The sequence below is a fragment of the Triturus cristatus genome, chromosome 6, assembly GCF_964204655.1.
Source record: "Triturus cristatus chromosome 6, aTriCri1.1, whole genome shotgun sequence".
In the NCBI taxonomy this organism is placed as follows: domain Eukaryota; kingdom Metazoa; phylum Chordata; class Amphibia; order Caudata; family Salamandridae; genus Triturus; species Triturus cristatus.
Genome location: NC_140589.1, coordinates 258,708,156 through 258,733,729, shown reverse-complemented (window position 1 = coordinate 258,733,729; position 25,574 = coordinate 258,708,156). Strand labels below are relative to the sequence as shown.

The following is a 25,574-nucleotide window of genomic DNA, read 5'->3' as shown; positions in this document are numbered from 1 at the left end:
CACACTGCACGAGTGCCCCGTGGGTCCCCTGTGTCACTACCTTGGGTGGTTCCTTTGGGTCCCAGCGATTCTACGTGCTCTAGGCACTGTGTCTAGTCAAGTCGTGGTTGTTATACCACTTTCTAAGTATATGGTTTGGTCTCCCCCTGGAGCCCACTGTGTATTGTGCTATTTACTGTCATTCTAGTGCTTTAATATTTAATATCTTGTTCTCTAATCTCATAAAGAGGTTAGTAAAGAGTGTTTAGTAATTCATACATATATTTTATATACACCGTGTGTGGTTCTCTTTTCATTTGGTCATTCAGGAGGTTATAATCTGGTAAACCAAGCTGCTTTACATTCCTTCGAGACTTAGCCTGAAGGCTGCTCTCCATAGCTACCACTAGGATAGCTTTCAATAAAGGTTGTCTTTAACCTAATTATCAATAAGGGTCATTTGGACTGGTGCAAGGAGCCCACTATAACTAGTGGACAGCATATACCAGGCCATCTTCTCACAGTGATGTCTTCAGTAAGGAGTCGAAATATATTTCAACTCTGTCTTTTATACTGATTTTCCAAGTAACAAAGGCAAAATTGCTCCACACCATTAGCTATAGATTCAAAGCATTTCCTGACAAACATAATAAGTGACTGGTTTGAACCAATGTAATGCCCATTGTGTGATTTTTAATCTGCCCTAGAGTGCTGCTCAAACTCAACTGAAGCTAGAATTCAGGCATGTTTGGCAAGACTGTGCTGTAAAAGCTGGCTTTCTGAAGTTGTGGTTCAAGTTCATGGTGGACATCCTGAAGGGCTTGGTTTAGTCAGAGGCTGTTCTAAGGCAGAATATGAGAATTAATCCCTGGGTCTCTGTTTTAATAGCCCTAAAGCTACACCAAAGGCCAGCCAAATTTGCAAATCTCTAGGTCTTTAGTTCAGTTTAAAAAAAAAAACACTAATGTGCAAACCATGGCTATTTTCTTTGAAGAAGAAAACTTGGCTTTCACAAAGTGGAAGTGTGTGAGATAGGCCCAGAACACTTACACTATAAAAATACATGGCCAATGTTATCTAATGTGATGTTCTGACAACAATACAAGCTTAAACGTATTCAAATTCAATTTTGCTTGTCCAATATTAGGGAGAATGGTCCACTTTGAAGACAATAAGTAAAGAGTCAAGACTCTGAGGTTATAAGGTTGAGACCTTGATGCATATTGCTTGTGTATGTCCTACTCTTTTGAAATCGCACAAAAAAAGGTTGCGTCCGATCTAAAATAAACTTAGAGTTCGAGCTCACAATGAAGACAGTATTTGTTTTAGGAAAGGTGATAACCAGCAATTGGTAGTCAGGTTTGGTAAATGTATGAAATATGCAGGACAAATGTTAAGATAACCTTCTATTCCCATGAATAATGAATAGCTTATAATAAGTGCAACTAATACGATTTTACCTTTCATATTTAGAGCCAAGGATAGACTCATGACTTGTTTTATTATTTTTAACTTTGACTGCACTTTTCTTATTGCTGTCGTTTTTACAAACAAAACAATAAATACTGAAAAAAATGGAGATCAAGATTAGCAAGCAGTAAAGCTTCTCCTTGAAGGTTTCAGACGTTTGTCTCGAAAAATAAAATAATTTATTGAGAAATAGGAGTAGCTGCTGTGGTACCAGCAGGGCAACCTACGGTGAGATGTCTATTAAGGCAAGACTGAAGCCAGATGTGCGTCAAGCTACCACTTCAGCAGCGGCTCTAGTTCTTAGCGTCGACATCGCAACTTGTTGTGAAGAGACTGGGCGTGCTTTGGCAGGAAAAAACTGACCAGGAGAAAGAGGTTCCAGAGGATTCAGAACAAAGCTGGTTTGATTGTGCTGTCTTAAATCAGTCCAGGCTCGATGTACATTTCGGTGCTGGTTCATAGATTCCAAGTATGTAAAATCAGTTTTTCCAACCCCAAATTCTTTAACAGTTTTTCCAGATTAGTTCTACAAAACCTATTTTCTTTTTCCTCAGGGTTTCCATACTGAGCTCTTCCCTCTCAGACCATGATCTTCACTGCCAGGTAGAAGCTGTAACACAAGCACAGGAGAGTATCAGGAAGCATAGCTGGAGACATGGCATACCACATTCGCCTAAGTGAGCAAAAGGAGCGATACTGTAGACCTGCTCATGCTGAGTCTATCTTAGGGAAGGGAAGGTTGGCGCTTCCTGCAGAATGTCAGCGCTGTTTGAAGATGAGCTTCACCTGCATGGAAAACGAACTACATGACAGTGCCCTAACACAAAATAAATTTTGTACAGCCAATGAACTCTCGCATAGTTTGGAGACATGGTGGCGATCTTGGATTTATTGAGAATACTTCCCTCATAGTCTATGATATATTTGCGAGGTAATCGCAATACAGCGTTGCTGTGGCAAGGACCATGAGATCTAGATCTAGTATTTCCGTAGCAAAGAACTATAGCCGCCTCTTGGAGTTGTTTGAAGTACAATGTGAATAATGAGAAGTGTTCTGAAAGTTTCATTGTGTTGTGAAAAACTTTGAACTACTTCTACCATTTAACTTGAAATGTTCTAAAGACTGTAGAATTGTCGCATTAACTAGAGAAAATCCTGTAACAGAACAGGAAGAATTCTTATGTTAGAACAGGTTATGCATTTATGATTATGCGTACGTATTTCAGGGTTCTAAAAATGCTTATAAGAGTTGTTAAGTTAGGAATCACAGAATTAATGTTTTCTAATTACCTGGTAGTAGCACACGAGTCAACTAGAAACTATAACTAATTTTCCACAAAGGGCCTCATTACGATGACGGTCAGAAAGGCTCCGAACGGCATTCGGATTTTCCTAACACGTGTCGGAACCCATGTTTCCGACCGACTCTGAAACATTTATGACCGACCGATTACAATAGAAGGTAACCGTTTGGTCTTTCCGACTCGGTTCCGACCGGCATTCATAGACTCTGAGTCAGTCGGATCCGAATCGTACAGCTCTACAGACTGCATTTCCGACCGACGCATTGCGATGTCGGATTCGGACAGCCTTTCCGAATCAGTCTGTCCGACACGGAACGGCTGTCGGAAACTGACTTTGGGGGCCCATAGCAGGCCCCCCTTCACCCGGAGACTTTCGGTTGGGGCCCGTGGTTGTTGAATTAATACGTGTTCGGGCGGACCACGTTTAAACCGGGCTTGCAAGCAAACTGATTAAAGGTGAAAATATTAACAGGATATAAAGCGGAAGCAACTGGTGTGCCCTCTCACCCTTCTTCTTTGGCCCATGGGAGTACCCATGGAACCCCTCTTTGCAACCTTGCACAGTGTGGCAGGCACCAGGGGGTGTCTGCCACAGGGTGCAAGGTTTTTCGCAACCATCATTTTTTTCAATGGGAGCCTGTGTTGTCGGTCGGAACACAGGCTACCATTGAAGTCAATAGGAATCTAACTGAACGGTGTTTGAAAACATCGTAATCGGTCAGTCGGACTCTCCGAACCCGAGTCGGTCAGAACCGATTCCGACAAGGAGTCGGTCGGAATGCTTTCCGACTGACATCGTAATGAAGTCCAAAGAGTGTCTGATGAGATAGTTACTTCCCTCATGGAGAGAAGTGTTAATAAACAAACATTTAAGATACATCAAATTACAGACAGTTAGTAACACAAAAATTGCTAGGGTATATCCATTCACTGTTACAGTTTAGTGAAGTTACTACAGATATCTCTCCATGTTCTCTCTTATCCCAGTCATCTTTTCCCATTTCTATCACTGGGTCTCATATCTTTTTTGTATGTGTTCACTGGTAGAGGCAGTGAGAGATCGAAGAGTGCATAGGTTTCATTTGTTCTCAAGAACAAGGTTAGTGATCTTTGACAGCTATGAAGATCCCCTCACAGGGAGTCTCCCTACCTCTCTGCTCCCTTCTTTCTCTGTCACCTCATCACCCTCCTTGATGGACAACCCAGTCCCCTGCCATCACCGTTATCCCCATTCTCTATGGCCAACATTCCCAATACTTCCCCTTGCATATCACCACCCTCTACTGCTCAGCACACCACTTAGATATACCTAGATCTGCACTTAATCAGTTCCTATACAAACATGTACTTTCAACTTCCCAGCACCCAACTCTCTGAAGCAGGCAATCTTCCGAACAGAAGCAAGTCAAAATGGTGACATTGCTTACCCAGCAGAGCTGGGAGCAGTGGGAAGCAGCAGTAAGTGGCCTGTGTGGGCATCACTGTGGCACCGCACACCTTAGAAGGATATCAGACTGGTTTTGAAGCAAATGAGCTTGAGGAACATATGGGGTGACCAGCAAAGTATTTTTGTAAACATTTAATAGCCCAGTGAACAAGAACTATAATTAGATGCACAAGGACAAATCCTTTTGCTGGAATACTTAGTAGGCATGCTGATTTTACACATTTTATCATGGCCTGTGCTGCTACGAAATACAAGGGCTCATTACAACGCCCTGTCGCCAGGTAGCACTATCCCACCAGTGGGGGCTGCAGTTTATCTGTCTCTGTTCAACGCAACAATAGAAGTGTATCTCTTCAGACAGTATGGAGCATGGCACATAAGGTGGCAGCAACAAGCGTCCCACAAGTGTAAAGGAATGAGCACAATTACTACTCGCCCGAAGTCTAGCACTGCTGTACATTTGAAACAAGTAGAATAGTGAATTAATGAGTGCTGTACTCTGGACGAGAAGTCACTTGCTAAGAATGCAGTTACTGAGACACTTAAAAACTATTCTTTGATGCAAAATAAGGCAGTATGCAGACACCAGACATCCTCAGGGAGCTAACGGATTGTGCTAGAGATTCACACAGCAAATTATTGGATGAGATAGGTTTACAGAGCATCGCTCTTGCTGTGCAATTGCTGCAGTTTCCAGGAGTATCACCACTCAACAAAAAGCAATAGAATTTGAGGTCTGAAGTCTAAATAGAGGCTATTGTGAGCGATATGCACATGTCTAAAAACAAATTAGCCTTGTAGGACTTAGCATTAGTGCAGGGGATGTTCATAACCTACCAATAGACACTGTAGTAGATAAGGAAGCTGAAGTGGATGAATGTGCTGCAATTAATGACATACTGGACACCAGACATAAACTAAAGAAGAAAGTGGTTTTATAAATACACAAGTTTATAGACAGTGCAAATGCCAAGAAAGGCAATATAATGATACGTGGCTGCTGTTAGGCTACGGCTGCCACGTGTAATTATGAAGAGCACCATGATGAAATGAAACGAGGTCAGCCGTTAGAGAAAATGGATAGGATAGAACGGGTAGGGGAAACGATCAAGAAGTTGTTGCCCATTGAAGACACCACACCACAAGCGGTTTTGGCAAGAGGTAATAAACACGCTGTGAGGTGTCGGAAATAAATTCCTATGCAAAAATGGGGTAGGAAAGAAGTACATATCACCAGCAGGCTAAGAATGGTGAAGATATGACCAATGAGAATGAGGCAAGGATGAGCTTGTTGAGAAGACTGCTTTCCCCTTATTCATATTATCAATGTGGAAGCAAATTGTACGAGTAACACCAGGACCTATCAAGATGCACCACAGAATTGTAATAAGTGTGAACACTTTGCAAGAGTAAGCACCAAGATTCAAAAGGGAAACATGAAAATATGTTTAAGGAGCAGAGAGAAATGCTGGAGTATGGAGGAGGGCGAGTTTATGTTGCAAATTTGTGAACAGGTAGGGAGTGCTTGGTGTGAAACTCATCATGTTGCCAGACTGCTATCACCCCTTATTTGAAAGCACAGACTTTCTAAATTACAATTAGTAATCCTAAAAAAGGCCTTAAACGTATGTGAAAATACCAATACATTTAGTGAGGCAATAACAAAAAGGCAGAATTTAAGAGAAGAAAGAGATTCATTAATTCACATCCTGGAGGATGGATCATGTATGTTCTAATTGGTTGAACAGTGAGATTCTTCTTCTCTACCACAACTGTTAGACCTATCAACCTTAGGGCAGTCTTCTACCAAACGTTTTGTTTTACCTCCTGTTTATACTGAATTTGTTTCTGTTGATCTTAGGACTCTGCACACTGCTAACCCATGCTAAAATGCTTGTGCTATCACCTTGATTCATGGTGAAATTGGCATACACCCAATTGGCACATTTAATTTACTACCTGTAAGTGCATAGTAAAGTTGTACTACATGTACCCAGGGACAGTAAATTAAATGCTACTAGTGTGCCTGCAGCACTGATTGTACCACCCACTTAAGTAGCCCTTTAATCAGGTCTCAGGCGTGCCATTGCAGCCTGTGTGTGCAGTTTCAAACTGCCATTTCGACCTGGCAAAATAAACCTTTTGCCAGGCCTAATCCCTCCTTTTTTTAATACATGGATGTAACTCCTAGTGTTGGCCATAAACAGCCCATAGGGTAAGGTGCAGTGGGTTAAAACATGGAACATGTACTTTTAAGTTTTACATCTCCTGGTAGTGGAAAACCCTTAAATTTGTTTTTACTACTGCAAGTCCTGCCTCTATCATTGAATAACATTGGGTTATCTTATTACATCTAATAAGTGCTAACTTTTGATTGGGATCAGGTAGGAAAATTGTGTTTGGTCTCTTAGAATTGTAATTTAAAACCCTCTTTAATGGTAACGTTGGATTTTAATTCACAATTCTGAAAATGCCACTTTTAGAAAGTTTGTACTTTCTTGTCCTAACCATTTGGTGATTGCAGCCTGTATCCTTTGGAACATAACTAGGTGTAGCTGGCAGTTGGTCTCTGTTTACTACTCACAGACAGTGAGACAAAGGGGTTATAGGTGTTGTCAGGATAGGCCATCTCTGTCAGGGTGAGGGAAGGAGCTGTCACCTACCCCACTGGCACACCACAAAGGCTCTGCCTCTGCATTCTCACAAAGAGTTTCACACTAGTCTTTGGTGCCCAAAAACAAGCTGGGGCCAGAACAGGGAGGAAGAAAATTCCAGACACCTCTGTAGGGGGAGGACTTCAGAAGCTTTGCCACTTTAAAGTGGGTACCAGGCATAAGTATTGGACACTCAGACCCAACTCTTAAGAACAATTCTGGACTCTGCCAGGAAGAAGGACTGCCCAGTTATGAAGTTTCCCTGCAGCCTAATCTATGGAGTTCAGCTATCGCTGCACCAGAATTCTTCTACTGATGTGCGCTGTTCCGCTAAATCCAGCCTGCCTGTGTTGTCCCAGGATCCTGTAGAATCTCCATGGGTAAGTTGGAATGGGCTCCTGTTCATAGTCACAGGGACAAAATAGGCTTCTTCAATGACAGCGCAATTCCTCGCATATTGATGCATTGCACCGCAGCTCATCACCGATACCGGCCCAGCGCAACACATCTCGTCCTCAACCCATTGCAGCGCAAGACCCCGCAAACCCCATCGGCTTCTTCAGCTCTGACGCAGCTACGACTCAGCTCAACAGCGACCTAGTTGGATGCATCTTGTCCTCAGTGCATCGCAGCACATATCCTTACTAGCTCCTCCAGATGGCACAAGACCGCGTATCACAAGCTTCATCAACTCGGTCACTGCACAAAGCATGTCGATGCCAAACCTTGTATCGAAGCTCCTTGTTGACGAATCTTAGATGCCTGCCCACACAACTCAACACAAGGATTCCGCATCTCGAAGCCCAGCCATATGGCTTTGTCAGCAGTTAGAACTCAGTGCTGTATACAGCCCAAACTCCATTGTGGCTGGCTTGCACTTGTAACTTGGACTTACAATTACAGATCTCCTGTTCTATTGATTGGATTTTTGTTGTTTTGGTGTCAAATAATGTATTACATTTTGCACTATTTTTCTAACTTTTTATAGGATTTATTTATTTTGTTCTGTTTTCACTTTATTACTGTTTGTGTGCTGCATAATGACTTTACACATTGCCTTTAAGTTAAGCCCAACTGATTTTGTGCCAAACTAACAGAGGGTTAAGTGCTGGAGCGGGTAATTCAAAAATGTTTGTATACCCTCCCCATTTTGCATGTTTATGCTAATTAGATTAATTAATTAATTATAATCGAACTAATGGATTGAAGTGGAAATTATTCATCAATCTTATTAATAACTGAAATACACGTGGGATTGCTTTGCATGACTTAATTAATTTGTAAACTAAATTATGTACGCAAACTAATGATAGACAATTAGAATATTGCATGATATATGTTGCTTTTGTGATGTATTTGTGATTTGTGCTTTTTTTAGTAAGTATAAACCGCTTGAGTGTTGCTTATTGCTAGATAAATACATACACATATGGGTATTAGCAAGGGAATAACATTGTATTAGTTATTTTTATGTATTAATTGCGTTTTGTGTTTCTTTTGCTTAAGTTGACCATTTGGGCCTGCCACAAAATGGCTGCCTCCGGTACCTAACTTGACTGTCGACGCTACACGAGGTTTTGGGTGAAGTGCCCCTGCGCTAACGCCAGCAACAGTGGCCTCGTCATGACCCTAACCAGACTGTACCCACCAAGGTCGCCCTGGGAAGCAAGCCAGCTTTTCGGGAGAACAATAAGACGCCTCTTAAAACCGGAACAAGCAGGACTGATGATCTAAGAGACATTATTCCATGAGAACCCTGTCAGACGATCTTTGATTGTCCAATCAGAGGAGCTGGAAACCAATATTTGTTACTTTTTGTCAATGATTTTACTATAAATTATGGTAGAATAGTGAGGTTGCATGGCTTTTCTCGTTTTCCTGACGTTGTGCTGACGGAGAGGACGGTGACACTGCAGGACAGCTGTTTCCCTGAATCTTTGACGGACTGAATTAATGCCCAAACTCCTGATGAACTGAAATTACTAAATTTGATGGGCATAGATTTGCGAGACTACCGGATTTGACTTAGAGGACGACAATTAGCCAGAATAGGTAAATATGATCATTGGCGGCTTGAATAAATGAATGATTTAATTTGCATTAATTAGATGAAGATTGAATTGATTAACTACAGAACGATTTGGGTTGTTTATTCATTGAAAATGTATTAATTTAAAGGTAAATCAGAGAACTGGAAATCAACCTAGACCAGCAACTAACTGATCCATCCCGATTTATGAGAGGATTACTAAAGGTGAAGTTCAGGGCATAATGAGTATCAGAAGGTTGCGTAGATTTTTTGCTCATTAGGGTAAAGAGGTAATTCCTTTCATGTCAGCGTTTGGAAGATAATCGCCTCCCGAGAAACACAGATTGATGGTGAGTGAATGTTGGTGTTATGGGCCCCACCAGCGAATGTAGGAATAGTGTGTGTTTGTGAGATCTTTGGTCTGTGATGGAGGGAGGGATTTTGTACTCCACGCTGCAGCAGTTTTTCTGGTAGCAGAATGATGGTCGTTATTGTTTTGGTTTGATGATTATTGCTTGTACATTGCTTATTGATTATTGGTTATTGATTAGTATTGATTTATGTACTAACACTCTATGTTGAGTTGCGTCGAGTTTTATGTCGTTAGCACGGCTTCTGGGATGTAGGAAGTCGGAAGTCTGTAACAGTTCCGTAGTAGGGCAGAGGTAAGCGCTGCTCTCGGGAAAGAGGGAATTGTTGTTGCCCTGTGGGTACACAGGGGAAACGTGTGACAATTGAAGTTGCACGACGCATTGTCTGGGTTCGATTTGGTGACATCGTCGTGTGTTGCCATTAGAGTTATTTACAGTGTGAGAGAAGAGTGTATGATAGCGTAGGTTACCTGTGAAATTCTGGTCTTAGGTACCAGGGATCCAACTGGCATTCCGATAACGCTTATCACTGGAAAGGTAATAGGTACTCTCTGAGCTTGTTTGAAGGACAAATGAGAGGTAAGCGCAGCTTTGTTAACGTATGTCATAATTCTGTAGTAGGACAGACTGCTCGCTGTTCTCGGGAAAGACAGGATTCTGTATGAATGTACTACATTTTCTAGTGTGAAAGTGCGTGAACGAAATAGCATTTGGGTTAATTGCGAAACTCTGGGTTTATTTCTCAGGAGCATTGGGTCTCCAACTATGTGTCTTAAATACTAGAGAAACAATTAGCTAGTGCTTGTTAGAAGGGTAAAGTAGAGGGATGTGCTACTTTATCAACGGAAGTAACGATTCCGTAGTAGGGCAGAGGTAAGCGCTGCTCTCGGGAAAGACGGAATTCTGGTGAGAAAGGTCTTTGGCTGTTCTTTGGTTAGCGAAGCGGACAATGGAGACGTTTCTATGTTGTTACTAACAGAAGTGTAGAAATTGAAACAAAAACGTACTGAGCAGATTTGTACAGGAGGGGGAGACAGGAGCTGCCGCAGCGGCTGCTGATGTCAGAATGACCGCGCTGGGATTGGACAGTCGGTCAGAACTGTGAAACGCTCCGGATTGGTGCGTTAGTGTACGCCGCGCTAGGAGTGGAAAAATACAGGGTGACGTAGATGCTCCTTATTGGTGCGTTAGTGTGAGTCGCGCTGGGATTTGAGGATTGTGACAGTGACGTAGACGCTCTGAATTGGTGCGTTAGTGTGAGTCGCGCTGTGATTGGATAGAATAGCGGTACAGTGTAAAGAGAAATTAGTGATACTCGGAAGACAAGAAAATGTATTACGATCCACCAGAAAAAGAGAAAAAGTCATGGTTCGGAAGAATCAAGAAGTGGTTTAAGAAGGACAAACCGGTCAAAACTAGGGAAGGACAGTTACTTCCTCCACCGAAAACCCCCGCATCCTTTATGATTGCGAAATATGGGTATCATACTTGTATTTGGTTAGACAATTGGGTAAGATACAAAAAGGAGGACGGAGTATTAGCCTATCCAGAACATGGTTCATTTAATTTGGCTGTTTTGAGAAATTTGAGAGAGAAAATGATGAATTTAGAACCAAGACCTAGACAGACGCAGTTTGAGGCTTTGATGGAATGGGAAGACGAGATGCATGAGCGAGAGAGACAAAGAAATGGTAGAGGATATAGGTATCTGTTTGGCAGATCATATGGACATGAAACGCATAATGATCGTATGAGAAGATGGCGGGATGCGAGTATGACTGAGGGTTTGTTCCCTGTAAGAACTGTAGGAGAGAATGAAGGACGAAAAGTGCGTAGAAAAGAGGCATAATGTGGAGTCGAGAGGATATGGAGGGAAAGAGTCTGAGGATGATGTTCTTGATGATATGTTCTATAAGAATCCACCACAGTATCGACCAGAACCAGAAATATTAACCCCAAGTGCCCCAATGAAAGAAACAGTACGAATTATAAAATCGGAACCAGAGTTCCAAAGTTTGGGTAAAAACAATGTCATTAGAGAGGTAGAAAAGAGGTCTGAAGAGAAAACAGATGGAGAAAATTCTGCAAAATTAGCCAAAACGACCCTAGAATTAACTGAGAAAATAAGAGAATTAACTAAGAATCTAGAAGCAGTAACTGTTCCAGTAACTATAGGTCCAGTAATGCCTATTTTTGACAAACAAAAGGACAGTGAGCATTGTCTGACAGTCCCTTATAAAAGTAATAAACCGGTTGAACAACCAAGAGTGAGTCAGAATGAGAATCCATGGAGACAGACTAGGAGTATAGTTGAACTTTTCAAATAACCCGTTTGTAGGTCAGAACTGTGCAGAGAGACGTATGACAATGATAGAGACAATGTCAGAAACACAAAAAGATTTTGGACAAGGAAATGTAGAGAAGCCAGTAGGACCATCGACAGAGGAGTTAAGTGAATGGTTAAGAAGCTTGCAGAGAAAAGACAAAGAATCCCAATCAATTGATGTGGCTAAGTTACGAATGGTATTGGAAGAATTAATAGTAGGGACTATCCCAACAGAAAAATTGAAAACTTATCAGGATGAAGAATTACTATTTTTGAGCAAAAGTGTGACCTGGAGAGCGAAAAAAAAACATGAAAGGTTAGAAGAAGTGGCAAATGAGATGGGTATTGATATTGAAAAGGTAAAAGCCTTACAGAAACCATATCGAGTAGATTTCACCGAAAAAGATATTGAAAACATGAACACCACAGGACGAATAGGTCAGATTAAGGACATAATCATTTTATTGAGAAAATGGGGAGATGTGGATAAATGGAGAAGCAGGTGGTATAGAAAACGTGATGATGTCTCAGATAAGACATTTTCAGCATTTCCTGTAAGAGAAAAAGAAAAGGTAGTGACAGAATGCCCTATGAGAGAGATTCCAGGAGGAGGATATGTACATGTACCATGGACAAGACAGGATATTTTGTCTTTTACGAATGATTTCCCTCGATTGCGCGAGAAGCCCATCGAGTGGTACAGGCAGGTAGACAGACTTGTAAAATTGTTTGAATAGTCTATTTGACATAATTGTACCAGCAGATTTATGGACAGAGTTCAAGCTCATGATAAATTGGCCAACTCAGGAATATCCTAGGGATCCTAAAACAGGAGCTCCAGACCCCGAGGTAATGAAGAAATATGAACAGGTTATGGTATTTCTGAATAACAAAGTGCCCCGCAAAGAGACAGATTGGGTAAAAATTGATCGCACACATCAAGAGAGTAAAGAGTCAGTACATGCATATTATGAGAGGCTAATAATAGCTTTTAAACAGTTTAGCGGAGATGAGAATCTGAGTGAAAAGGATTTGAGTCATTTTGTATACAGATTTGTATATGGTTTATGTCCAGAAATTGGTGAAATGATTAAACAGCATACGGTAGATTGTCAAAACAAGAAAATAGACAAAGTATTGATACATGCTAAATATTTCAGTGATGAAATTGAAGCAAAACAGCGGAAACTAAAAGAGAAGGCAATGTGGGCACAGGTAAAAGTAGCAGAGAGACAAGAAGCACAATTAGTAGAACAAGCAGGGTCAAAGCCGAAATTTAATCCTGGGAAAAATAAAGGGAATATTGAGGAAGCTAAAAAGAAATTTCCGTGTCATAATTGCGGTAGGATAGGGCATTGGAAATCCGAGTGTAAATTTCCCCCAAGTACTAACAATGAAAATCCATCATTGAACCCACAGGTGCAGCATGAGGTGAGTGGCCAACTGCAGCAACAGCAGCAAGATGTTACCCCACAGAATCAGGTGCCAAAACCGGCTTTTCCACACAGCAGAAACGTATAGTAGTGAATCAGGATTCTACAATGAAGAACAGGTAAATAAGCTGCCACGCGCTAGCGCTGTTTCGCAGTATTGGCTGCAATGCGATGAAAGTGACTCAGAAGAAAGCAATTGACGGTGCCGAAGGGAGGAAGGAGAGTGCGTACTTGGCGCAACTCTAGAAGTAGACCAGACAGGACCATTTGTAGATGGGAAGGTTAATGACGAAAATGTTACTTTCCTAGTGGATACTGGTGCTACTCGATCAACTGTTAGATCAGTTGATGTTGAGAATCTTCCTCTCTCGGATGAAACAATCCAAGTAGTTGGTGTATCCAACCGACAGATTAAAACATACCTTACAGAACCAGTGAAAGTTATCATAGGGAAATTTTCAGAAATGCACCGCTTTGTTGTGTGCGACACCAGTCCTGTGAATTTATTAGGTAGGGACCTGTTGTGCAAAATGAATTGCACTATATTCTGTACTCCGGATGGAATAGCTTTTGAAACACCAGATAATGATGTACTTTATAAGATGACCATAGCTAACAAAGAAAAAGAGGTTACTGAAACCTATGCTGTATTCAACCCTGATGAACTGCCTAAAGAATTGAAACAGTCTGTAAAAGCGGAAGTTTGGGATTTCACTGGAGAAGATGTAGGACTAATGAGAAATGTAGATCCAATAAAAATAACAGTAAAGGAAGGAGTAACATATCCAAATGTCCCGCATTATAAATTGACCCCTGAGATAATTGAAGGAGTAACTCCTGTAAGAGAAAATGATCAGGCAAGGAATCTTGAGAGAAATAATGAGTAGTCCATGTAATTCACCAATAATGAGACTGAAAAAGCCTAATGAGAAATTCAGGATAGTGCAAGATCTGAGAAAGGTGAATAAAATTGTGGTATCATGTTGCCCCATTGTACCAAATCCATCAGTGATTTTATATCAGATTCCCCATGATGCAGAATGGTATACAGTAATTGATCTGTGCCATGCTTTCTTTTCCATCCCATTGCACCACAACAGTCAGCAAATTTTTGCGTTTCGTTTTGGCGAACATATTTTGGCATGGTACCGAATCCCACAGGGGTATACAGAAAGCCCTTCGATATTTAATCAGTTATTGAAGAAGTCTTTGGAGAGTCTAGAAATGCCCGAGAATTCAGTGTTAGTGCAATACATTGACGACCTTTTAGTGGCGTCAAAAACACGTGAAGCCTGTGAGATAGACACGATAGCCTTGTTGAATCATTTGGCAAATGGAGGACTTAAAGTGTCCCCATCAAAGTTACAGTTTTGCAAAAATGAAGTACAGTATTTAGGACATAACATTGAGAAAGGACTAAGAAAAATAACAATAGACAGAATCAGAATTATAAAAGGAATGAGAGCTCCCATAACTCAAAGAGAGGTGAGAATGTTTTTGGGAATGGTTGGATACTGTCGTCAATGGATCAGCAATTTCTCTTTGATTGCAAAACCTTTGGTACGACTGATGAGAAGTGATGTGAAAGATCCCATTGAGTTGAACAAGGAGGAATTGGCAGCATTTAGAAAATTGAGAGATGGTTTGTGTGAAGCACCTGCATTAGGTATGCCTGACTACGAGAAAGAATTTGAGTTGTATTGCAGTGAGAGAAATGGATGTGCACTCTCTGTGTTAAAACAGAAGCATGGAAAATTGAGGAGACCAATTGCCTATTTTTCATCAATGCTTGTTCCAGTAGCTGTAGCTTTACCTGGATGTTTGAAAGCGGTAGCTGTAACTTGCCGAAGTTTGGAGCAGATTGAAGGAATTGTGATGGGATATCCATTGAAAGTGTTTGTACCTCATGATGTAGCGATCCTAATAACAAGGAGTCGTACTCAGTATATGACACACAGTCGGCTGACTAAGTATGAGACGGTCATATTGGGTGCAACTAATGTGAGTCTTGCAAGATGTGTGAATGTGAATCCAGCAACATTGTTGCCTGATAATGAGATTGTGGAGGTAAGAGATGAAGTTGATCATGATTGTTTGGATGTACTTGATTTTTGTACAAAACCACGACCAGATATAAAAGATGTACCTTTGCCAGAAAGTGATTTTGTGATGTTCGTTGATGGGTCATGTTTGAGAACAGATGAAGGAGTGCTGAGTGCAGCGTATGCGGTGTGCACAGTCGCAGCAGTAATAGAAGCATCCTATCTGAAAGGAGTAAAATCGGCCCAAGTAGCAGAGCTTGTGGCTTTGACGAGAGCATGCAAGATTGGGAAAAGTGTGAGAGTGACTGTGACAACTGACGGCCACTATGGCTTTGGAGTTGTCCACAACTTTGGCCAACTATGGCTACAAAGAGGTTTCCTAACCTCGAGTGGAACTCTTATTAAGAATGCTGAAGTGGTTGGAAAGTTGCTTGAGGCGACAGAGCTGCCTAGACAATTGGCTGTTGTAAAATGTGCTGCTCATAGTCAAGGTAGTGATTATATCGCCACAGGAAACAGATATGCCAATGACATGGCACGGTATTGTGCACGTAATCAGAATTGGGTCAATCGGGCTAAGGAAAGAAAAATGTCTTCTTGCTCATTGATGTTTACTAACATTGTGGGAACTTGGGAAGAGGTAAGACAGTTGCAAGAAGAGGCAGGAGATGAAGAAATGAAACAGTGGGTAAAAGCAGGATGTGCACCAAGAGAGAAGGATCATGTGTGGGTCTATCGAGATGGAAGACCAGTTATGCCTGATAGCATGATGTCTACCATGGCACGGATGTATCATGGCCAGGGACACATAGGAAGAGACGCCATGATCAGGTCATTTAAGCAGACCTGGTACAATGCAAAATTCAGACTTGTAGCAGAAAGTCTTTGTCAAAGATATGTAATATGTCAGCAATACAATCCTGGGAGAAAGACAGTCGTGAGTCTAGGAACAATAGGTCGAGAAGGAGGGCCTTTCACCAGAATGCAAGTAGATGTAATTGAGATGCCTCCCTGTAACAGACTGAGGTATGTTTTGGTTGTGGTCTGCCTATTCTCTAGGTGGGTGGAAGCCTTTCCAACAAGGAGAAATGATGGGATGACAGTAGCCAAGCTACTGCTGAGAGAGTTCATCCCTAGGTTTGGGTTCCCAGTGACAATTGAATCAGACCGAGGAGGACATTTTCATAATGAGATTGTAGGATTAATTTGTGAAGCATTAAATGTACAACAGAAACTACATTGTGCCTACCGACCAGAGGCATCTGGTGTGGTTGAACGGATGAATGGTACTATCAAAAATAGAATAGGGAAAATGTGTTTGGCCACAGGTATGAAATGGCCTGATGTCTTGCCTCTGGTACTCATGACTATTAGATCAATTCCAGACAGAACTACAGGATTAAGTCCTCATGAAATAATCATGGGACGAGCCATGAGACACGTATTTATTTATACCAGCCAACAAGCTGATGACCATAACTGATGACATGGTGTTGGAATACTGTAAAAGCCTGGCTGACGCAGTTCATTCTGTGTTTCATCAGGTTGGAGCGGATGCCACCACCCTTGAAAAGAAGCCAGACCATGATCTGAGCCCAGGAGACTGGGTAAGGATAAGGGTCCACAGAAGAAGAAATTGTTTGGTTTCAAGGTGGAGAAAGCCAAGACAAGTCATTCTGACCACGACAACAGCTGTGAAGTGTGCTGGTCTGAAAAAATGGATCCATGCAAGTCACACATTGAGAATCCCAAATCCAGTGGATAGCACAGAAAAATAATTTTTTGATGAATCAGAATCAAGTACTGAGTCAGATGTCTAAGAGTCAAAAACACGAGAAAACTCTGAAAGGGGGGAAACAGAACCAAGTCTAACTTTAGTCCCCAGAAGTAGCTCTCTGAGAAGAAAATTGCAGATTTCTGAATCCAGCGATGCTGGAAACGAACAAGAGACGCAAGGTTCCAGAAAAGAACTCAGAAAGAAAAGAGGGAAAGATACCGAAGAAACAATAAAAGAAATTCGTGAAAAGGAAGTACCAGATGAGTAACTGAGAGAAATTCCACCTGAAATAACAAATTTAAGTGAACAAGGGACAGGTACAGAGAGAGAGGGACAGATGTCTGCGGAAGACCCCCGAGGAGGTGTAGGGAACTGCAACATCCAGTTAGGTGAAGGGACAAGTAGCCAGCAGGAAGATTGCATCTCGGAGACCCGAGGAGAGACAGAAGTAGGGAAAACAAAACAAGTGGTGGAAGAAGAAGTTGTTGAAAAGACAAAGCAAGTTGAGACAGAGTCTGAAGAGAGCGAAAATGAAATACCTGACGGTCGAGTTCTAAGAAAGAGAGCTTGGAGGAATGAAAAGAACGACAAAGGAAGTAAAGTAAAAAGAGTTGCAAAGGATGACATTTAGCCCAATGAAAATAAAGAAATTGAGATATCGATTGACACGAGTGAATTCACCAAGAGCTGAACAGGTGAATGAAGTGACAAGTCAAGAAAAATCAAAAGAAGACGAAACAACTGAGAATAAAGAAAGTAAAAGAACAAGGAAACCTAACCAGAAGTATAAGTCGCCGGAATGGACGTAAGTGGCTCTGCCTGAAAAGGGAGAAGAGGCAGATAGTCAAGGAAATCCAGAGGAGGCTGTACTGAAAGTGGTTGAAGAAGAGGAAGAATCGGAAATCCTGAGAGTTCTCTTGTCCGACATTGGAGAAGAAGAAACGGAAGTTCAGGAAATTCTGTATTTGGATGACGAGAGGAAAGTGAAGAACGATGAGATGCCAAACTGAATAGATCAAGAAAGCGGTTGATGAAGAAAATAAAAAATTAAGTCAAAAGATAGATACTGGTAGAACCAAATAGATGTTTAGAGCCTTAGGTTAGAAAACTAATTGTGAAGTAAAAGAGGCTAAGTCAAAAGACACGGTCCATTTTAACGAAGATGGCTAACATAGATAGTAGCAAAGGTAGATGTACATTCATGAAAAGATGGTGTAAAATGTGTTGTTGTTGTACAGGATTATTAATGCTTCTATGGAGTATCCTTGCTCTTCTTATTTCTTTTAAAGTCACTATAGATACATTAGAAGGACATAGTGAGAACAAAACTAATGTAGGGAAGATTCAAAAGGTAGTTCCGACTAGAATAGACAACAATTATTTACATAAAGACAGGTCAATAACAGATTTTTCTAATAATGTGTTTTCAAAATTATTGTATGAATATGTAAAGACAATGGATGTAAGGGACTGCTACGCATGTATGCAGTTACCTGCCTCTGTTTCTGAAGGAGTGACTTATCACCTTCCAGCAACGTATGGAATAACATGTAGTGTAATAGCTGGTTTATTTTATCAGACAGGAAAATTTGAATATTATTTTTCAGATGTAGGTAACATTTTTGCGCAAGTGCCTGCCTTTAACAAACTAAACAAGGTAAAACCTGCTAGGGTATTAGGTGAATTTTTCTTAGAAACTAAAGAACTAACATTAGAATATATTTTTAGAAACAATTTGATGTGCAGTTTGAAGAAAGAGGAAAGGACATTATTAGACATGGTTGAAGAAAGGAGACTGAAAATGCAAAGAAAGGCAGCAGAAGGGAAATGGAGAAAACAGTCTGGGATGTAGAATGGGAAAAACATTTGAAAGGAGAAGCTAGTCCAACTATAGCTTTAGATTGGCCTCAGAAAGGGAAGGAATCAAACTGTGTATGATAATTATTTTCTAGGTAATAGTGAGTGCCGTGATACATATCGAATCATGGGTGGATGGGGATTTAAAGGCGGAAAAGATCCAGTCTTTCCTGGATTATATTTTATTTGTGGGAACAGGGCATATTATTGTTTGCCAGACCATTGGTAAGGCACATGTTATGTAGGCCTGGTTTTTCCGGAAAATTTTCATATGGATAGAGAAGAAGATCGTGTACATAGTTTAAGTAATCATTTAGTACGTAGTAAGAGAGAATCTTGGACAGAAATTGTAGGTGACATTTTTGGAGCATTGATACCAGCAGTGGGAATATCTCTGAATGCAAACAAAATTAGAAGACTTTCAACAGTAGTGGATCGCTTGTCAACAAGCACCGCTGGAGGATTTTTATTGGTAGACACTGAAATGGTTGCCATGCGTGCTATGGTAATGCAAAATCGACTGGCCCTTGATATATTATTGGCAAAAGAGGGTGGAGTCTGTGGAATGTTGAAGGTTCAACATTGTTGTACTTACATTTCTGACGAAAGTAAAGATCTGAAAATTTATATTAGGAATATTACCGAATTGCATGATGAAATTGTACCACTGGAGGTTGAAGGTGTTTGGGAAAAGATCGGAAAGAAAATAGTTGCTATTAAAAATTTCTTAGTAAAGTTAGGTAGTACATTTATAGGCAAAATATTGTTTCCATTAACATGTGTGATTTTCATAATATTAGTGATAAGATTAGGTTGTATTTGTTGTAACAGATAATAAAAACAAGAAAAGAGTAAAAAGCGAAAAATTAAGAAGAAAAGACAAGAAACAAGAAAGAGAATTTGAGGAGATAGAATTAGAAGAGTGGAAGGAGAGTATGTATGAATCAGCAAAAAGAGGAGACGTGGGTGAAACTGAATTATGATTAAGAGCAAGAAAACATTTTTAAAATCTGTAAAAGACAGACCAAATTTTTGGTTGGTTGGTATGGTGATAAAATCATCAAAGGGGGGATTGCTGGAGCGGGTAAATCAAATTTTTTTGTATACCCTCCCCATTTTGCATGTTTATGCTAATTAGATTAATTAATTATAATCGAACTAATGGATTGAAGTGGAAATTATTAATCAATCTTATTAATAACTGAAATACACGTGGGATTGCTTTGCATTACTTAATTAATTCGTAAACTAAATTATGTACGCATACTAATGATAGACAATTAGAATATTGCATGATATATGTTGCTTTTGTGATGTATTTGTGATTTGTGCTTTATTTAGTAAGTATAAACCGCTTGAGTGTTGCTTATTGCTAGATAAATACATACACATATGGGTATTAGCAAGGGAATAACATTGTATTAGTTATTTTTATGTATTAATTGCGTTTTGTGTTTCTTTTGCTTAAGTTGACCATTTGGGCCTGCCACAAAATGGCTGCCTCCGGTACCTAACTTGACTGTCGACGCTACACTAGGTTTTGGGTGAAGTGCGCCTGCGCTAACGCCAGCAACAGTGGCGTCGTCATGACCCTAACCAGACTGTACCCACCAAGGTCGCCCTGGGAAGCAAGCCAGCTTTTCGGAAGAACAATAAGACGCCTCTTAAAACCGGAACAAGCAAGACTTATGATCTAAGAGACATTATTCCATAAGAACCCTGTCAAACGATCTTTGATTGTCCAATCAGAGGAGCTGGAAACCAATATTTGTTACTTTTTGTAAATGATTTTACTATAAATTATGGTAGAATAGTGTGGTTGTATGGCTTTTCTCGTTTTTCTGACGTTATGCTGACGGAGAGGACGGTGACACTGCAGGACAGCTGTTTCCCTGAATCTTTGACGGACTGAATTAATGCCCAAACTCCTGATGAACTGAAATTACTAAATTTGATGGGCATAGATTTGCGAGACTACCGGATTTGACTTAGAGGACGACAATTAGCCAGAATAGGTAAATATGATGATTGGCGGCTTGAATAATGAATGATTTAATTTGCATTAATTAGATAAAGATTGAATTTATTAACTACAGAACGAGTTGGGTTGTTTATTCATTGAAAATGTATTAATTTAAAGGTAAATCAGAGAATTGGAAATCAACCTAAACCAGCAACTAACTGATCCATCCCGATTTATGAGAGGATTACTAAAGGTGAAGTTCAGGGCCTAATGAGTATCAGAAGGTTGCGTAGATTTGTTGCTCATTAGGGTAAAGAGGTAATTCCTTTCATGTCAGCGTTTGGAAGATAATCGCCTCCCGAGAAACACAGATTGATGGTGAGTGAATGTTGGTGTTATGGGCCCCACCAGCGAATGTATGAATAGTGTGTGTTTGTTAGATCTTTGGTCTGTGACGGAGGGAGGGAGGGATTTTGTACTCCACTCTGCACCATAAGCACAGTTTGATTTTGTGACTTTTTGTTGTTCATCAACAAGTTTGTGCACAAATTAGAGCAGAAGGAAAATATTTGCACAATATATCTAGTTTCCCCAGGAAACAGAGAATAGATTTTTTTTTTATTCTCTTTTTTGGCATCTAATATGCTAAACATTACATAGAAGAATGATTCTTGAATGTGAAAACAGGAGGTCCATTAATATCAAAAAGAACATAATTTTAAGTGAAAAACATAAATATATTACGCAGTAGGAAACATAACAAAAAAACTGGAAAAGTGAAGTAATGGGAAACAAAATAACTGGAACAAAAGAGATCAAGTGCCATAGATACAGAGCAAAGATTCTAACCATTATACAATACTGATAGTATTATTGTTAAAGATCAAAGTAAAAAAGTACTTTATTTTGGCCAAAGGCCATAAAAGTCACGTACAAATACAACATATATAGAAATTACAATTTGTTCCTATAACGATGTATGTACATACAAACATCGTAGTTTGAATAAAACAAACCAATGGTGGATCACAAAGGTACGAACGAACCCCAGACAAAAGCCTATTGTGGTCTGCCATGTCAATCGGATGCGTACAAGCCTAACACTGGGTGTGGACCTGACCATTTCCATAGTGGCCTTCAGCATAAAACCCTGGTGTCTCCCGTAGGGGAATTCCAGACTTTGTCTAGGACGATTTGGGAGATCTGTTAAGTTATCCCCTCGGCTAGGTAGTATAGTTAAAAAGAGCAATTAGGATATGTTTGCCCATTGTGCAAAAACCACTATGTGAGAATAATTGCTAAAGATCAATCAATATAAAACACTTTATTATTGTGTAACAATCAAAACTCAAAAGCATGCAGGAGTATCAGATTCTCAACAAAGGAGGATGATGTCAGTGGGTATTATACTGCAGTGGCGGAGTCAGATGAAGGGATCAAGTCAAATATTCCCATTCTGTTGAGAGACAGAGATTGAGCTAGCGCTGGTCTCACATTTTTTATTACAGGATTAATAAACTTTGAAAAGGGAGCCCACGTTTGCTTGCATTTTTCAATGTTATTGTGCCGTATGCCAGTCACTTTCTCCATTGAGCTTCAATGCCACATCCTTGGGGAGGATCGGGAGACCTCAAGACCTGCGTTATTGTCAGTCTAGCTGCCTGAAGCATAAAGGTAATAAGTTTCCCAAAATGTGATTTGAATAGGTAGTCCCCTTCGTTACCAGAATAACTAAATAGTCGGATGACAGCACCAAGTGAAATAGAAAGACTAGTTATAAGCTTCAAGATGATGTTCCAAAAAGTTTGAACCTCCATAATATATGATCCAGAGGGCCTCTATGCCCACATCCTTCTCAGCTATATAAGCAACCGTACCTTGCTTTCACATGCACTGGAGTCATATACCATAGCACTATTATTTTATACCTATTTTCCTTATATTTCACACACTTTAAGGTCCTGGCAGCCCTTATCCACATAATGGACCAAGTATCTTCCAGGATCTGACAATCCAGTTCTGCTCTTCTTTACACTTATGAGAGGCCTGGATACATTAGGTATCCCATAACCAGTCGACATTTATTTTGCGGTGAACGGAACTTCTTATTCAAGATTCCGGGATAGAAAGAATCCGGGATGGTAAGCCACAAGGGATAAAGAAAGGAAGTTATAAACAAACTTTTCTTCTGAGAAATACAGTACCAACGGTCGAGGAGTACTGCCGTCATTCTCAAGGGAGCACTGGGTTGCTTACGATATTTTGGGGGTAACCAAAGCACATGGGACAGAGGAATTTTTGAGTATTATTTTCCTGTTAGCACCCATAACATCTTCAGAGTCATGGAAGAACCCCCCCCCCCTCCCCGCCACACAGAAATTTAAAAAAATTGTAAAGAACATGTGTGTTTAAGATTTCAACAAACAAATGCACAGCTCAAAATACACACGACTTGTGAATGCCCGCTGATCTAAGAGTCAATATTTGGGTAGACACACGTTGCTCAATATTGGGAAGATATTGGCATTAAGAGGACGAGAAAGACAGCAGAGACCTACCCAACACATCAAACTGGACACATCATATAGTCATGGCAATGGCATACTTTCCAGACACGACTGAGATACTTTAAACATGCTTTGCTACAAAAGCACACCAGTGAGTTGTAGTGCAGTGTGTGAAAAATCTTTCTGTGGTTTGAGAATGGAAACAGCGAATGCTTATGAAAGCATTTTATATCATGGACCACATCATTAGAGTAACGCATGCTAGTTCTAGAAATGTGGCTTTTGCATCAATAAAACTGGGGGTTCCGAGGGTAACTACATGTGACGGGTATACGGTATACCTGATTACGGAGGGTATAGTGAGGCTGAGCTATATAATTCTATACACAGTTTACTTGTTTGAGTAACCGAGGAACTGCCAAGTGGCAATATCGGTTGGACCATGAACTGTGACAGCAGATTTCCTCCCAAGACGACTGTGAAACATCAGCTGGGCACAGGTGTACATTGTGTACAAGAAAACGTGTGATCAGTAGCATGAGTACAATCGAGGAGAGTGGCTTGAGCGAGGAAGAATAGGACACAAAAACGAAGGTTTGGATTATTCTGCCAAAATAGGTCTAGGCGAAGCTTTTGCTACACATACCTTTCTTGAATAAACGTGTGTCACTGAATCCGCACAGCAGAGGGTTACTAGCGCTGCTCTACCTTGTCGCTGTCTCCAGGACCAGGTACGAAGAACTGCATTTCCCAGAAGGCTCTAGGACTACCAGGAACTTCCTCTTGGCGCGCCAATTGCTTTTGCGTATTGTGATCAGAGTGGCGTCCCAGGCTACGCAGTGCTATACCTGCCTGACTTCCTGGTTTGAATTCGTCCCTACAGGGCGCTGATGGGAGAGCATTTGCTTCTAAATAATTTACTACGTCCGCGTGCGTACAGTAGGGGCTTGGCAACATATCATTTGCCTACCTGTGTTGGTCCGGCAACTTGAAACTGTTTAGGAGCCGAAGTTCGGAGGACTACATTTCCCAGAACGATTGATACGGGATAACCTTTACCCTCTTCCCCACCCGCCGGACCGACGCTCGCACACGTTTTTGGCTGCGTGTTGTGGCCGTCAATAGTGTCAAAGACTGTTAGGGGCTCGCTCCCGGCTTTAGCTGAGCGTCCTCTCATTTTGCCCAAAAATGTGTAGTGTCTGGTTATTTTAACTGTTAAACCACTTTTACAAAGCGCTGGCGTTACTAGAAGGCGTTTTAAGAACGAATAATAAATTCCATCATTGTTACGTATTGCGTTAAAAAAGATGTTGAAGCAACATTGACAATCGGCTTATAGTAAAACGTTTTAAAAGTACTTTCATTAGACCAGTCAGCTGCACTCATGATATCCACTAGGCTGACACCCGTTACAAATGCTTTGGAAGCCATGGCTCCGCGCGCAGAGTGAGCCCCAAACTTGGAGATATCAATCCCTGCCTCGCTCATGAGCCAGCGCATCCACTGCGATAAGGTAGCTGGAGTCACTGGGCGAAAAGGCTTCTGCAAAGCAATAAGTAGTTGCCCCTGCATATCAGCACGAAACTCCTCAGTACTCACCTCGTAATCTTTAATACATTGCACCACGCACAGTTTAGGATTGTTAGGAAAAACCGGGTACGTGATTGAAGTAGTGTTACACTTCGTTCTCCTGGACAAGGTGAAGGACACCCCTTCAGGGGTAAATCTACGCCCCGCTAAATCAAGTGCTCGGACGTCAGAAACCCGTTTGCAAGAAACGAGACACAAAAGCATAGTCAGCTTGGCTGAGAGTTGTTTACGAGACAAGAACCTATTGGATGGCCAGGATTCCAGGAATCGGAGGACAAGAGAAACATCCCACAGTTGAGAGTACTTTGGGCAAGGGGGTTTCACCATCCTGACTCCCCTCAGTAATTTACAAACTAAAGGATGTTCCCCAATGGGCTTACCATCTACAGGTAAATGTCCCGCCGATATGGCGGACCGAAAGTTGTTGACCGTCCTGTATGCCAACCCGGAGGACGCCATAGAAGCCAAAAAGTTGACCACTAAAGACACATGTGCCTTAGCGGGATCCACGTCCCGTTGAGTGCACCAATCACACCACCTTTTCCAAGATGAGGAGTATCGCTTGTGGGTATTGGCCGACCAAGCTTCTTTGATGAAGTTACTAGCTTCTCGTGAAAGGCCCGGGACACTCCACCTGTCCCTGAAACCCGCCAAGCAACGAGAGGAAGTTGGCCCGAGGCCACCAAAGGATGGGGATTCTGAAGAGGGTCCAGCAATAGGTTCTGCAACTGAGGAAGGAGGATCGGGATCTCGCAACTCATGTCCAGTAACACCGGAAACCAAGCTTGAGCCCTCCATAGAGGAGCGATCAAAATGAGTTCCGCC

General features: G+C 41.1%; 1 protein-coding gene across 1 annotated transcript in view; it reads right to left on the bottom strand.

Moving 5' to 3' along the window:
• LDAH (lipid droplet associated hydrolase) overlaps window positions 1-23,915 on the bottom strand; it is a 1,007,651-nt gene extending 983,736 nt beyond the window's left edge. Inside the window, exon 1 of the mRNA XM_085610617.1 lies at window positions 23,806-23,915. The gene's annotated coding sequence lies outside the window, so the exon portion shown is untranslated. The remainder of the gene's footprint in view (window positions 1-23,805) is intronic.
• Window positions 23,916-25,574: the final 1,659 nt, after the last annotated feature.